General features: G+C 35.6%; 1 protein-coding gene across 12 annotated transcripts in view; it reads left to right on the top strand.

The window, feature by feature from the left end:
- Positions 1–17,471, top strand: part of DMD (dystrophin) — a 2,265,680-nt gene that overhangs the window by 1,488,730 nt on the left and 759,479 nt on the right. The window lies entirely within an intron of this gene.

The following is a 17,471-nucleotide window of genomic DNA, read 5'->3' as shown; positions in this document are numbered from 1 at the left end:
GTCCCTTGTCTTTGCCCACCTCTTCTTGCCACCTTGCTCATGTTGCGTTATTCAGAAAGTAGATACAATTCATATTCCTGTACAAAATGGATGCACTAGTTGACCTACACATACACACAAATGTTGCTCAAGTTAAAAAATAAGAGCATCCCATAAAAACATTTTTATTTTAAATCTTAGTTTAGAAAATATTGTAATTTATATAGGTAACATAACTTTAACTTTGTAGTTCAACTGATTTCTTAGGAGAGTCATAACTTTTTTCTTAAATTGAAATCCTTGTAATAAAAACACAACTAGCCCGTGTTTTAAGTAACTGATAAGTTTACACTATGAACAGGTTTAAACCTGTATGTCATTTCTGAACTATACTCAATCTAGTCAAAAGTAAGATGTTAAGAAATGAGAAGATTAAGGAAAATTGAATAGCATGCCATAAAAATAAGTATCTTGAATTCATAAGGTGGTTTAAGTTGATTGGAGTATTATTTTTTATTATATATACAGTATTGTTTCTTATATTCAAATATCTTGTATATTTAAATAGAGCACATTAATATTTTTTCTGATAATTGTTTTTCACCTGGATTCTTAAACTCTTGTTATTTCTTATTGACTTCTACGTGCGAATTAGAACTTCTAAATAAAGATGGGCAATATGCCTATTTCACCAAATAAGCTCTAAAATTTTAGATCTTTCTAAGATTATAAGAAAGTGCAATACGCTGACTCTGTTGTGAAATATCAGAAAAATTGTAGGTTAATTACAGCTAGGGATTTGGCTGTAATTGGTTAGAAAAATTTCTCCCATTTAAACATTTTGACCTACATTAAATATTGCACTTTTGTGCTTTAAAAAGTCAAGATCAGCTTCCCTCAGGTTTTTTTTTTAACTCAGCTTTTAAAGTTGTCTACTTGCTGCTACATTTCAAAAATAAATGTTAGCATATTTAAATTTCCACTGAGTTCAGTTTTGCGGCACACTTCCTCAGAATTTTTCTGTCATTTGAATTTTATGTAATGAAAAAAATGATAAATGATAAGTGCCATTTCTACCAATACAGTTGCAGCTATTTCCAAACATCCAGTAGCAAATAAAGTAAAAATGTATAAAATAATATTTTATAAAGAATATGTTAACCCAACAATTGTGGGAGGGCTGTAATCCTGAAATTATTAGTAATCAATGACATGCTTTCAGTGCAACTCAAGCGAAAGTCGGGGGAAATAGAAGTTATTTATTGCACAGGTGAAAAATAAGATGACTACTTAAGTTGACAACAGTGTTCTTAGTTTGCAGTAGCTTTAAATACAGCTGTTGGAAATATTTAATGTTTCTTACTCCACATACACATGTGAAATAAAGCACATAATTTAGGTAAAAAAGTCTACAAAAGCTACTTGGAGCCTTATAGCTACATAATTTTAAAAGTTTCTCTTTGAAAATGCAAGACAGCAGAAATATGAGAAGAAAGTTCTCAGAAAAATTCAAATTGCACTGGACATCCATTAAGGTTAGTCTATACTGGAAGTGAATGAAGTATAAAATATAGTCAATTCGCTGTGCAATTTAAGATAGAAAACTCACTGTTGCCTCAATTATGTAGCAGAAGAACTGGATAACATCTATAGGTTTAAGCATGAGAGTCATGAGCGTAATGATGGTTTCGCCACCAAAATGGTCTTTATAAAGGAGGAAGATGCCAATGAAAGCCTCTCAACCATAAAGGGAAGTTACAAGTTAAAACAAAGCAAGCCTGTGTATGTTCATATCTCATCAGAGTTGTTACAGATTTCTCATAATATCGTTCATGTTTATCGCGACTTCTAAACTGCAGTGGTTGCTAGATCTGCCACAAGATCTTATTAATGTGTTAATAATAAACAAGCACATATATTCCTATATCACAAATTTGTTTTTCTAATAGTTTTATAACTGCATTTCAATACAATTGGCTTCCTTTGAAGTTCTATGTATTTTATATTCTGGACTTAAAAACATCATTCTGAGAAGGAATCCCAGGGTTCACCAGATTGGCAAAGAGGTCCATGGCGTAAAAAATGATTTTAATTATTTCTAACCAGCTGTTTGTTTATCTGCCCAGACCTCATTCTCATGTGCTGTGGTTTTAGTCCTCTCAACGGGGCGGTCAGTGTCCTCATACACTCGTTTCTTCCCTGGAGTGTTTCAGGAGATGTACCAGGCAAGAGAATGTGGGTAGGCAGGCCTTTTAACAGTGGATGCTTGACAATGTAAGAAAAGGCCTTTTACTTAGAATAATATCAGTTGACAAAAGATTGAATGGAAGAGGGAAGCAAGGTGATGGGAAGTAGAATCTCTAAATTGAGGAATCTCTGAATCATAACCCATAGCAATAAAAAATGATCTCAAGAGATTATCTTTCCTCTTCCCTTTAGACAATGTGATGTTGCTTCTCTCATTTCACTGATAAGGCAATTATCGTACTAACGTATAGTGAAGAATAACGTTTTTAATTTAAATGGTACCTGATTAAAAATATTGGTTGAAATTATTCTTTTCCTAACTTTTTTTTAGTGAAGAATTTCAAACATGTAGAAAAGTTGAAAAAAGTACCATAATGGATACCCATATACCCTTCTCTCCTTCTCCTAAATTCCTAGATTCTAAGTTAAAATTGTGCCATATATGCTTTTTCTTTCTCCCTCTCTCTACTTCCCCCATATCTGCCTGTCTCTAACAGGGAATAATACACGGACACACACACATTTTTTTGTTGTTTTAACATTTGCAAATAAATTATAAACACCCTTATACTTCACCCCTAAATGCTTCAGCATGCATCTCCTTAGCATAATGGCACGCCGTAGGTAACTATGCTTATTTATCATATTCAAGAAAATTAAAAATAGTACCATATTATTATTTAACATGCAGCCCATATCCAAATTTCCTCAGTGGTTCAAAAATTCTTTTATATCATTTTGAGTTTTTTTGTACCAACTTCCCATCATATTTCATGCATTGCATCTGATATTGTAAAGGAGGAAAAGAAAACTTTTTCCCTATCCTCTTAGGTTTAGTGTCTGGAGCCTGCAGGTTAAACTGACAAAAGACACATTAGTAGGAGAAAATGCATACAAATTTTATTTGATATTAATATTTTTATGTGGCACTAGGGGCTTCATAGAAAAGAAGTGAAAACCCCAAAGAAGTGGTAGATCTAAGAGCTTATATACCATTTTAACAAAGAGCAATAAATTTGTAGGACATGGCACCGCTTGGTAAAAGCCATGCTGTGGTAGGCGTCCCGTGTATAAAATAGAGGAAGATAGGCATGGATGTTAGCTCAGGGCCAGTCTTCCTCAGCAAAAAGAGGAGGATTGGCAGTAATTAGCCCAGGGCTAATCTTCCTCAAGAAAAAAAAAAGTCCAGTAGAACATCCTCAAAAAAAAATCTCCCCTTTCTAGATTTGTCTTTTTTCCTTCAAGTTGTCATTCAACTCATTCTCTATTCTCTGTATTTCTTGAAAAGTGGAAGCTGAGTGTAGATAAGACTTGAAAAGATGTATGTCAAATGTTTGGGGCAAGAATACTTCATATAAGATGCTGTGTATTTTTAATCACATCAGGAGATGAATAATATGAGGTAGTCCCACTCTAAATGCTGCTAAGTTTGATTAGTCAATTAAGGTGGTGACCATCAAATCTTGAATTATAAAGCAACATTGGTTTTCTTTGAAATTAGTAAATCATCTAATGGCTTTAATATCCATTGATGATCCTTCACTAACTCAGTTATTACATTGGAGTTGCAAAATGGTGATTTTCCTAGTTCTGACATGATCCCATGTTTCTTCCATTAAAAATAAGAAAAAATTTTATATTCTCTCTTTGATGTCGATATGAACTTATGGATCCTTATTTATTCAATATACTATAATGGATTACAGTTATTATTCTTGTTGATACTCACCTTTACCAAAATTGGCCAGTGGGAGCTCATTCAAGCTTCCTGCTGAAATGTCCCAGGCTCACCTTATACTTTCCCTGCCCCAGGTTTGGAATCAACCATTTCTCCAACGGCCTCTGGTTTCTTTTAGTGGGAAATTATATAGAAACTGAGATCTGGGCAGTAAACCCTTCTCAAAGGAATACTGGCACCTTTCTGGCAAGCAGTCCTAGGGGAGAAAATATTTTCATATTACTTTCACAAGGGCACAAAACTCCTTTTCAGAATACATCAAAGTTCAGAGTAAGGCTAGGCATGTTAAAAAGCGCTTATTGTGTAAGACTTCATGTAACTGGTAATTTATTTATTTCACTGCCTCTACTTCTGAATTTTTAAACCAAAGTTTACCTGTATATCATCTATGCTAGTTTGCCAAGCAAATTAATGGTGTAAATAAGCTAATGGGAGACATTTCTAAATGTACTTAAGGGAAGAAATTGTTTTTTAAAGACCTTAGCTCATTGTTTGCATGCAAATGGATGCTGTTAATTAGAAATGAGCCTTCTCTAATTCATTAAAGTAGGCCTAGGAGGACCTCTTCTTGAAAATCTCCATTAGCAATTCATATTACTGTATGCACTCTTGGTAAGACAACTGTTTTCTCTTAAGTCTTCTTTAATAGTGGCTTCTCCCTAATTCAGACTCCCCTAACGAAATAGCCTTCAGTATAGCACCTTATTTCCTCCAAAGTGCAGATCAAAAGTTGTAATATGACTCAAAAGTCTCTTCACAGTGTGTGCCATTTTTTAAATATACTCAGCATATCCATGTAAACCAGTGCTAAAAGCCTTCTCACACATTCACACTCTGCCCCCAGGATCTCTCCAACCCTAATTCCAGACTGCTTGCTCTATGCTTGAACATCCCTGGTTTCTCGTCACCAGTTTTGACCCTGACTCCCTCTTCATTCAGCTGAGAGTTTGTAAAGTGAGTACCCACAGGCTGAACCCAGCTTGGAAAGCATGCAGTGTTTTCACATAGGCACTGTTTTGAAATATTGCCAACATTTAAAAATGGAGGGGCTTCATATTTTTTTAAAAAAATACAGATTTCTGTCTCCTTTTCCAAACTTAGATCTGGCTACTGGGCTCTCATTTCCACATTCTCTCAAGGTACCATCAGATGAACTGAGTAACAGATGTTTCAGACTCTTGCTACTCAAAGTGTGGTCTCTGGACCAGCGCGCAGACATCACCTGGGAGTGGCTAAGAAATGAGGAATCTAGTAAATCATAGTCAGCATTTTAACAAGATTGCCAGGTGATTCATGTGCACATTAAAGTTTGAGAAGCGCTGGTTTGGGCAAGCAAGCTTGCTTTTCAGTTTGCCACACCTGTCCCACCTCATTCATTTATATTAATTGCTTTCCCATTGACATTTGACTTTATAATACTTCACATAGACTCTTGTGTAATGATTATAGTGATGGTGACTGTACTTAATATTGCCAGGCGCACTTCCAAGTGCTTTACATAGCTCATATAATCTTCATAACAGCTCTATTCTCATTTCCATTTTTACAGAAGGGCAATTGGAGCACAGACTGCTGAAGGTCTTTGCCTAAGATCACATAACGAGCAAGCATCTGAACCAAGATGTAAACCCAAATAAGTCTGATTTTAGCATCCTTACTTTAGATCTAATGTTGTATTACTTGTATTAGCTTTGACCTTTAGTATTCTCTAGGATATACTTCCACTTTCTGCCCACTAACGTCTCACCAAGCCCATCCCCTTAGTTGGCCATGCTTAGTAGCAATGGAATAGGACATAGAATCTGTTCTGACCTATCTCTCCAACCATGTCATCCGTCGTTTCTGCTATTTCAGCTTGCGTCTCAAGCGTAAAATGACCTGAAGTTTTCTGTCCCTCAGCTTTTGCAAAACCATTTACTTTGGGGGGTTGAATTGCCTTCTCACTTATTTTTTCTCAAAATGCTACCCATCTCCCAAAACCCAACTTAAATCTATTTCCTCAATGAATGTTACCTGCTCTTCTTAAGCAGAAGTAGTTTGTTCTCTTAAGTTTTTCTTGCTCCTTTTTGTAACACATAATGTTTTATATATCTATCATGTATCATATGTTCTATTTTCCCCAGCAAGATTAAAAGCTTCATGAGGGCAAGGCAATATCTTATTCTCATTTCTATAACCCATAGTACTTAGCAGAAAATCTGTTACATTGTAGATGACAAAAAATATTTTCTTAATTTAAATAGTAAGAATTTTTATTCACATTAAACTAGGCATTTAGCTCTTTACACTTGACATTGTTACATAGGTTAAAAATAGATCAACAGAGCCAGAACTATTTTTTAAATGTTTTTTAATAGTATCACATTTCCATGAATACATTTTTAGTTTGGAAATTGGACTTGATCAATTCTAATTGTAAAAAATGGAAGAACGTGGGTTAATAATTCATATTTTAGGTGTTTTCAAGAATTTAATACTCTTAAGAGACAAATGACTTCAATTTCCTTAGATATTTACACCAAAAAGAAGCTCTTGGATTCAAACATTTTGTATATTTGCTTACCTCAGTCTTACTGTATCACAACTAACAAATTCTAGGTAAATTAAATAGGAAGTAGCCTTGAAACTAGGTATTTTATTCTCATCCAACCTACAACCATGGGATGTTCTCGATACAATTCATATCACCAAAGAGCTATTTTTAGATTGATGAGAGAGGATCATACAGATATTATTCCCCACAGGTGTCTATGAAAACCTGGTCTCTTCCCATCTGTTGTCTGATGACTCTTGAAAAGCTTTCAAGGACATTCATAATTCTTCATCAAAAGACTATGAAAAATTAGCTTCATAGTTAATCTTTTTATGTCATATTTTATTCTTTGAAACTTGGCAAGTTCTAGTGAAACTGACTAACTGGAGCCAAACATGCTGTCACATTGGCTCGTACTGACAGTATCACTCTCTATAGATACAGAAGCGAATGCATTTTATTCATGGCCTTCCATGAACTTTTATAGGGCTGCGGAAGTAGGAGTTAGAGTTTGTTAGGGAGAGTGATCTCTGCGGTAGGCCTTGAAGGATGGCAGGAATCAAATGAGGAATAAATGGACATGCCAGAGAGAAAAAGTGACATGAGAAAAATCAATAAAACAAGAAGGAGGGGGCTGCGTCGAAGGACTACATGCAGTTCAGTATAGAGAATGTCTCCTGTATCTCCATTTAATTTACTCATCTAATTATCCTAAGCTCTTCATTCTATATGTAAAACCACCTGCCCAATTCCTATTCCAGACTGAATGCTGGATATTAGTAACCTACAGATGTTTTTGAAAATTTTTCAAGTAGCCTTCTTGGAACCAGGTACCTTGCCTCCCATCATTTGAGAGTATGGTTTCCAAGAGTCAACCATGTGTTGTTCCCAACCTGTTTATGCAAGTTATTCTTGTTTTTGTAAGTTTCTTATTCAATTAAATATTACATAAATGAATATAATAGGCATGCACAGAGAAAGAGAATTGTGGTTTCTATAAAAACTAAATCGAATGCTTTGAAAGACTTGATAAAGGTGATTAGCAAAAAGAAAATGCTGTTTGATTAGATTTAGATAAGGCAACTATTTAAGACTGGGGGTAGACGTGGAAACCACAGAAATCTGAAAGGATTTTGCATTTAGATTCTTTCTAATATCTCTAAATCTTACTCTACATTAAGGAAACCAAAACTAAAAATCATAGATGATGAAATGTAGGGATGTTTTATGCAAGAAAGAATATGCTCAACTTCGGTCAGTGAACTATTACTCCAGGAAGAGTCTTATACCCCATACCAAATGAGTGATGAATTAATGACCACTTATATGTTCTAAGAAAAAATAAAATGTTTAAATATTTATAAATAACTTTATATAATCCCTCCAATTTAACAATATCTTCCCCAAAACTACCTATCTACTCATCCTAATCAAGTTTAATAAGAGAATTTCTCTTGTATGTCTAAAGGACAAAGAACGGTGTGGTGATAAATAGAGCAGTCAAGATGGACCAGGTCATGGAAGATTTTATATCTTAAAAAACTTTTTTCTCCAGCGGGATAGAAGGACAGTGGAAGATTTTTAGATACTTTAGATTTGGAACCGCATAGACCCTCTGATAGTTGAGCTCAGGAAGAAATGAAGAGAGTGAGACTGGCAGCAGGGTGACTTGAGTTAAGTAGTTTTGTAGTATTTCAGGTTAGGGATGATGAGTATCTCAGCAGAATAAAACTTGCAAAGATGTGACAGATTCAAGATACTCAATAGATGAAAGTAAAATAACTTGGTAATTGATTTAGATGAGATGGTGGGGGGATGAAAGGACGATTCTAGGATGACCCCTTCCCCAGATTTCTGGCTTGTGGAACTGACTTAACGGAGTGCTGTTAGCTGGGGTAGGAAATACAAGGGGGAGTACACAGATGGATAGACGAAAGCAAATCAGACACACAGAGATCAGCTTGGCATGTGATAGGTTTGAGGAGCCTGTGGAACATCTAAAACGAGATGGTCAGAAACATGCATGTGGATGTGTAAGTCTGAACATCAGGAGGAAGACAAGGCTGAAGACACCGAGCCATTTTTTTTCTCTATGGAGAGGTGGTAGCAATCCTCAGTTAACTAACTGCTTCTTAGTGAGATCCTTTTCTCACATCATTTATTTACTAGCTGATAAACAAAATAGAGTTCCCAGAGTAGATAGGAACCAATAAGCACTGTCGTGGAGAAGGGGTTTGGGTGTCAGGAAGCCACTATGGTAGATGAGTGCCAGTGGTGACTAAAGAACTGAGGTCATATATGCAATCTCCGTGGGGCCACAGACTACCACCCTTAACTAGCACAAATCAGAAGAGTTGTTAAACAAAATACTGGGGAAAGGTCAGAAGAAGATGTCAATCACAACCCACAGGAAAATAAGCCCAAAGTTTCCATCCTACTGATTGCACATCAGAAATGTCCCCCATATATGTTTGGGATACCCTGGTAAGAGGATGTCTACAACATATTTAAAGCACGGATACAGTGCATCCATCCATCAATGAAATGCAAATGGTCAGTACAGAGGTAGCTAGAGAGCCTGTAACATGAGAAATAAGCACAAAGCAAAGCACGCCCCAGTAAGACTCCTCAATTGGGGTCCTGTAAATGCACTCTCCCTTTGAGATTATTGCTGTCTAAAATCTATCTGTTGTCATCCATCTTACTCAACAGTGGCTACACCTGGACCCTGTCATTTTCTTGAAACGGGCCAAATGGTATTTTGCATTCTTTTCATTATCCTTGTTGCTGAGGGAACTTGAATCGTCTACCTTCAAAGCCTGTCCTGTGAGACATATTTCATATTACAAGCAGTCATTTCCAATGTGTTTCTTATGTTAGAATTACAAACCATCATACTACTAAAAAGCAACACAATATCCACAGGTCAATAGACCATCTTTGTGCACAAAGGAAAAGCCAAAGTCCTAAGATAAAAATGTGCTGATCAGTTTATTGATTCCTTCCCTGGGTTTAACGTAATTGAAGTATGCCTTAGGTGCGTGTGCTAGTCTATTCTCATGTTCCCTTTAACAAATCTCTTCTGTTTTACTAATTCTGGATTGTCAGAGTTTGGTCATTAATATAAATCTAAAATTATCATAATATGATTCTTCCCCACATAGGTTAATTTGGATTGAATTTTTTTCTCCTTTTCTCTACTATGATAAATATGTTTTTAAAAAACCTTTCTAAAATGGAAAACACCATACATGTGTGAGCTGCTAATCTAATGATTTTTTTACCTACTATTATAATGGTGAATGTATAACTATCTATCTCCTTCTCATTTTTAGCAGAAGGCCTTATCTCTTGTTTCACAGGAACCTTGCCCCAATTAATTATTCTCTCTCCCCTGAATGCACACAAGCATAAGTGTGTCTTCACCCTTTCTCTACTGGCTTCCTGCCCTTGACCAAGTAAATGTTTTTAGCTCCTGAATTAAAAAATAAATTACAAATACTCCTTTCGTAATGTGCTCCACTGTACTCGTCAGGGTTCTTAGTTGTAAATAACAGAATCCAGTTCTGCTTAATATAAGCAGAAATGGACTTTATGAGAAGATAATGACCTACTCCCATTTCCAAACAGAAGGCTAGAATACCAGCTCAAAAATGGCCAGAAACCAAGGGAGAGGCTCAGCTCTAGCAACTCTAGTCCAAATCACACCCTGGGCCTGCATGCTGCCAGGGACTGCTCCACCACTACAGACAGTGGGTGAAGAATGCCACTGCTACGGGAAAGAATTCTAAATGGTTCCTTGCAGTTCTCTGTCATTCATTCCAGATTCAAAAACTAAACTTCCTCCATTAGATTCCAAACTCATCTTGGGAATTTCCCTCATATATGGAGGGTATTCAGATTCTGGGGTGCCAAAATTGAGAAAGGTCTTTTACTTCCTCTTTCTAATTATTATTCCCATTTGAATCCGTCTCTTTGTAGTCAGTAATACTTAAACTCACATGGTTTCTTTTATCTCATCTCTTTTTTTGTTCTTGGTCCCCACCACTGCTCTGATACCCTCTTTGCCAAGGCCATCAATGATCTCCTGTAGTTAAATCTACTAGACACATCTCCGTCCTACTGTCGGCCACTTGGTGTTCACTGACCACTTTCCATCTTATCACTTTGTCCTACCTTGTGATCTGTGTCACTAATTTCATCTGATTTTATTCCTACCTATCTGCATAATCCCTTTCTCTTTTGATTGCACTCCTTCTTTCACCTGGGCCTCAAATCCTGATGTTTCTGAGGGACCTTTCTTCAACCCTATCCTCTTCTCATTTTATACACTTTCCCTGGTTGCTATCCATAACTACTGATACTAACTCTCACTGTATCAATTAGAATCAAACCCTGAGAGGGAAACAAACAAACAGAAATATAGTGGCTGAAACAAGGTAGAAATGTATCCATCTATCATTTAAAAGGAATCTGCAACTAGGTAGGCTGATATCATTGCTCTATGATGTCAAAGACCCAGGTTCCTTCTATCTCAGAAATCTGCCATCCCTTGGTGTGGCTCTTACCCTCACAGTCCTAGATAACTGTTAGCTCTCCAGCTGTCACATCTGTTTTTCAGGCTGAAAGGTTGGGAAGGGGAGAAAATGGGAATGTCTCTACGCTTTTAGGGGGACTGCATAGAAAGTCCAAGCAACAGTTTTGCTTACATGTCATTGGCCAGAATTGATTCTCATAACCATGCCAAGCTGTGGTGGATATTGGAAAATGCAGTCTCTGACTAGGTAGCTAAACATTGGGCTCTTGTTATAGAAAGGAAGGGAAGAGTGGATCATAGGATATACCACAATCACCTATTTCATTGTGAGTCCTAAATCTAATATTCAGCCCAACATATAGCTCCAGATTAGACCTCCATATCTAGCCTCCAATGGAAAATTTCCTCTCCCATGTTTGGAAGCCACCTCAAAATCAATGTATCCAACACCAAATATGTTCTGTTTCTCCACAAAATCTACCGAGTGATATTGCTATCTATTCACTGCCCAAGCTAAAAACTTGGAAGTTACAAGAGTTAATATTAATGATGCTAAGTTTTGTGTGCTTACCCTAGAAAATGGTCTTTGTTAAGAGTTCTACAAATGTTTCCCTCTTAATCTTTACAACAATTCAGTTTTAAAGATCTTTCATGTCCATCCTCTCACTTGACTCTGAGGTGGAAAGCAAAGGATGGCAGTGTTCTTATGTCCACTTTACAAATTATCAAGTTGTAGTTCAAAAAGATTAAGACATTTGATCAAGGTTAAACAAAGTTATAGAAGGACCGAAACTAAAAGTCAGTGATTCTGACCTCAAATCTATGCCTTTTCCATTTTGATATTTACCTGTGTGAGCAAAACAGTTAACGAGGATAACAGAGATAAGACAAATTAACAAGGGAGTGTTCCCCATACCTTTACTCTCTCTCTCCCTCAGCCGAAGAGACTCAAGCCTGTTATCTTCTCAGATTTATGCTTCCTCCAATATATAAGGGATAATACTGTCTTTGATGTATTTATGAATTTGTAATGATGTGGAATTTGGATAATAAGTAAAGGAGGAAGACTAGAGAAGGCTGAGTAAAGGGGAAGTAGCTAGAGAGGCAAAGTTGATCTAAAAAATAGAGGACAAAAGAATCCTTGAACGTGGGTATGGTTTGTGGAGAGTTTCAGAAGTTGAAAGATTCTGAAGCAGTTGATAGATAAAAACTGAGAAGAAATGGAATTTCTGGAATGTTCTGTAACTTATGAATGGATACCTTTTATTGATCAAGAAATGTGAATTAAATCTCTAGTGATCTTTTGCTGCTAGACTGGGTTTCTGTGGATGTAACTCTGTGAAGAAATGGGTCATGAGGGGCCTAAAATCTTAACAGGATTACATGTGAGAACCAAACTCTACTTTTATGAATGAATATATGATCTTTTTAAATGATTAGAGTCTATCTGTGACAGAAATATCTTGTTTCTCCTACTGACTTATTTGGCATTTTCTTGCCAATTAACCTTTCCACTGGACAGTGGAAACTAAGTGTAATTGGAGTTAAGGTTGGCCAATTAAATAAACCTGCTATCTAAATGCTGGGCAGGTTTAGATGCTGGGGAATAATCACCTATATTCCCACTTGTGTTTATTACCTTTAGAAGTAAATAGCGTGGTACTTTTGTGTTTATATTTTTATTTTGGTTTTTTGTTTGCTTGGCAGATTACTTATGTGAGTCTCAGTTTAGTCATTAGAAAAATACAGATAATGATACATATCTTGTAGAGTTGCTGGAAGGGTTAGAGATAATGTAAATAAATGCCTCGCCTTGTGCCTGGCACATGAGCAGGGCTTAGAAACTAGTCTCTGGGAACAGGACTTCTGGGGTAAGTAGCTCGACAAATGTATTCTCAAAAGACAATAATAAAACTGGACAAAATATTTTATGACTCTGGAAATCAACCAAAGGCATACACCTAATAGAAAAGTGATTATTTGTGGAAAATTATTGACCTTTCAATAAGAACATTGGAAGTCTGTGGTGTTTTTGCCTAGGGCTGCTCTCACTTCCCACCCCAGCTTGGTCAGCATGGTTGTTATATCAGAGAATGTAACACATGAAAACCAGAAGCTTCACTGCCAGAGGGGCTGACATTTTAGCCAAACATGTAAAAACCCAGGCCCAGAAGCATCAGTAACAGTAGAGACATAAGTGGCAAATGAATGGGCCAACTAGCAACTCAGCTGGCTTAATGTTGCTGTCTTGATTGGGGCAAATACTTGACTGAAAGACTAGCCAGAAATTTGAGTTATCAGGAATATGTGAGAAATGAGACATGCATAAAGGGCTTGGATAAGTTCTTCATATATCTGCTGTAGGATGACTTCAAAACTGCTTGAACTTTGAATACATTCCCTAATGCACATACAGATCCATTGACAAAACTTAGAAATATTACTGACTCGAGATGTTTGACCACAACTGCTGACAAATTATTTCCTAATGACAACTAAGCTATTCTGACCCATGGGAAGCTAGGCATATATATATTTTTAAACAGAGAAGGGATATCAGCAGTCACATACTGTGGAGAACCTTTCACAGATACTGTCCAGGCAGATTCTTAGAACTTCAATAACAACAAACCTAGGGTGTGGAGGGGAATCAGAATCTAGAGCTGCTTCAATATATTAATTCAAATATTGAGTTTTCTAGAAAAAAGTTATGATACAGTCAAAGAAACAGGGAACTGTGACCCATACTCCAGGAAAAAAGCAGTCAATAGAAACTCTCCGAGTTGGCCCAGATATTAGACTTAGCAGATAGAGACTTCAAATCTCCTATTATAAATACCTTCAAGAATTAAAGAAAGCCATGTTTAAATAATTAAAGGAAAGTATGATGACAATGGCAACAAATAAAGAATATCAACAAAAACGTACACGTTATAAAAAAGAAGCATTCTAAAATTGAAAATTCTGAAATTGAAAAGTACCAAAGCTGAAATGAAAAATTCACTAACGTGGCCAAGAGCACATTTCAGATAGCAGAAGAAAGGATCAGCAAACTTGAAGTTGAATAGAAATTGTCCAATCTGAAGAATAGAGAGAAAAAAAGAATGAAAAGAAAATGACAGAGACTCAGAGACCTGTGGGAAAACATTGAGTGTATCAATGTAGGTGTTATGAGAGTCCCAGAAAGAGATAAGGGCAGAAAAAGTATTTTGAAAAACTAATGGTTAAACACTTTACAAATATGATGAAACTCAACACCCCATGATAAAATAAGCCCAAAGGGATCAATGCCCAAAAACATCTGAGTGAAGCTCAAAATACAACCACAAATGGAAAAATCTTGAGAGCAGCCAGAGAAAAATGACTCATCCTTTACAGGGGAACATAATATGATTAGCAACTAACTTCTCATCATAAACAATGGAGGCCAGAGGCAGTAGAATGACATATTCAAAGTGCTGAAAGAAAAATAAACTGTCAACCGTGAACTCTAGATAAGTAAAACTATCCTTCAAAAATGAAGGTGATTAAAGAGTTTCTCAAACAAACAATAGAATATTTCTTTCTGGCTGGCCTGTCTTAAAAGCAAAAACTAAAGGAAATCCTTTAGGCTGAAAGAAATGATATCATTCAGTAACTCAAGTCTACATGGATAAATAAAGAGCAACCGAATCAGTAAATATGTAGGTAAATATAAAAAGTTGTACAATTATAGAAATATTTTCTCTTTTCTTCACTTAATTCTTTGGGAGATATGACTGCATAAAAACAACAATTATAACACTGTATTTTTGTGTTATAGCATATATAGATGTAGTGAATATGATGATAATAGCACACAGAAAGGGGAAAATGGCTCTTAGAGCAAAGTTTCTATATTTTACTGGAATTAAATTAGGTTTTTTCCCAGCTTTATTGAGGTATGATTGACAAATAAATTGTACATATTTAAGATGTACAATGTGGTATTTTGATATAAGCATACCGTGTTTAAAGATTACTATACTCAAGCTACTTAACATATCTATCACCTTACATAGGGTACTGTTTGTGTACATGTGGTGAGAACATTTAATATCTACTCTCTTAGCAAATTTCCAGTATACAATGCATTGTTATTAGCTATGGTTACCATGTTGTACATTAGATCTCTAGAAGCTATCCATCTTATAACTGAAAGTTTGTACCCTATGACCAGCATCTCCCCATTTCCTTCACCCCCGCTCCCAGCCCCTGGCAACCATCATTCTACTCTCTCTTTCTCTGAGTCTGACTTTTCTTTAGATTCCACATAAAAATGAGATCATACAGTATTTGTCTTTCTGCATCTGGCTTACTTCACTTACCACGATGTTCTCTAAGTTCATCCACATTGTCACAAATGGCCGGATTTTTCTCTTTCTTAAGGCCAAACAGCACTCCATTGTAATATATACATATACCACACTGTCTTTATCCATTCATCCATTGACAGACACTTAGGTTGCTTCCATGTTGTGGCTATTGTGAATAATGCTACAATGAACATGGGAGTCCAGATATCTCTTTGAGATAAAGATTTCATTTCCTTTGTATAGATACCCAGAAATGGAATTGCTGGACCATATGAAGTTCTACTTTTGATTTTTTTGAGGAACCTCCACACTGTTTTCCATAATGGCTATACCAATTTACATTCCCACCAACAATGTACAAGGATTCCTTTTCCTCTACATCCTTGCTAATACTTGTAATCTCTTGTCTTTTTGATAATAGCCATCCTAACAGGAATGAATTAAATTAGTTTTGATCTAAAGTACATTATGATATATGAAGATGCATGTGTAATCTTTAGAACAACTGCCAAGAAAATAAATTTAAAATATAGTTTAAAAAAAGAGGAATTAAAATTGTACACTAAAAATGTCTATTTAACAAAAGAAGGCAGTAACAGATAAACAACAGTACAAAAAAGATAGACGTAAAAAAATAGCAAAATGGCAGATTTAAATACAACTATATTAATAGTTATATTAAATGTGAGTGTATTACGCATTCCAATTAAAAGATATTTTGGGCTGGATCTTAAAAAAAAAGACACAACGACATTCTGTCTAAAAGGCAAATGCTTCAGATCCAAAGACACATAATTTGGAAGTTAAAAAAAAGGAAAAAGATATACTGTCAAATAGTATCCATAAGGAAAATGAAATGGTGATATTAATATCAGACAAAATAGACTTTAAGATAAAACACGTTACTAGTTACAAAGAAGGAAATTTATAACTATAAAAGGCTCACTTCATGAGAAGACATAGCAATTAGTAAATGTATATAGAATAACAAGAAAGCCCCACATTTCATGATGAAAAATTAACAGAATTCAAAGGAGAAATAGACTATTCAACAATAATTATTGGAGACTTCATACCCCACTCTTAATATTTGGCTGATGAGTTGGACAGAAAATCAGCATAATATGGAAGACTTGACCAACACTATCAACTAATTAGATCTGACATTTATAGAGTACTTCTCCAAATGAGAGAAGAATACACATTCTTATAAAGTGCCCATGGAATATTCTCAAGGAGAGATCATATGCTAGGTCATAAAACAACTCTCAATTAATTTAAAAGGATTGAATTCATAAAAATTCTGTTCTCAATGCGTCAGAATTAAATTAGAATTTAACAACAGAAAGAAATTTTGGAGATATCAAAATATTTTTAAACAATACCTAAATAATTCATGGATCAAAGAGGAAATCACAAGGGGAATTAGAAAATATTTTGAACTGAATGAAAATAAAAATACAACATGTCAAGATTTACAGGATGCAGTTAAAGCAGCATTTACGGGGTAAATTTTAAAATCTATGTTACAAAAGGTTAAAATTCTCAAATTAATAACTCAAACTCTCACTTTAAGAAACTAGAAAAAGGGGCTGGCCCCGTGGCCAGTGGTTAAGTTCGCACACTCCACTTCAGCGGCCCAGGGTTTCGTCGGTTGGAATCCTGGGCGTGGACATGGCACTGCTCATCAAGCCATGCTGAGGCGGCATCCCACATGCCACAACTAGAAGGACCACAACTGAAAATACACAACTATGTACCAGGGAGCTTTGGGAAAAAAAGGAAAAATAAAATCTTTAAAGAAACTAGAAAAAGAATAGCACATGAAACCGGAAGGAAATAATGATTAGAGCAGAAATCAAGAAAATAAAAAGCAGAATAAGAGAAAATTAATGAAACCAAACATTAATCTTTGAAAACATTTTGAAAATGGCAAGCTTTAGCTAGACTGACCAAGCAAAAAAGGAGAGAAAGCTATCAAAATCATAAGGGAAAGAAGGAACATCACTACCAGCGATATACTGGTAATACTTGAATCTGGATGATGAGTCATGGGAACTCATTATACTATTATACTTTCATGGATGCTTGAATTTTCTAAAA

Source organism: Equus asinus, chromosome X (genome assembly GCF_041296235.1).
Source record: "Equus asinus isolate D_3611 breed Donkey chromosome X, EquAss-T2T_v2, whole genome shotgun sequence".
Taxonomy (NCBI): domain Eukaryota; kingdom Metazoa; phylum Chordata; class Mammalia; order Perissodactyla; family Equidae; genus Equus; species Equus asinus.
This window is presented reverse-complemented; position numbering and strand designations above follow the sequence as displayed.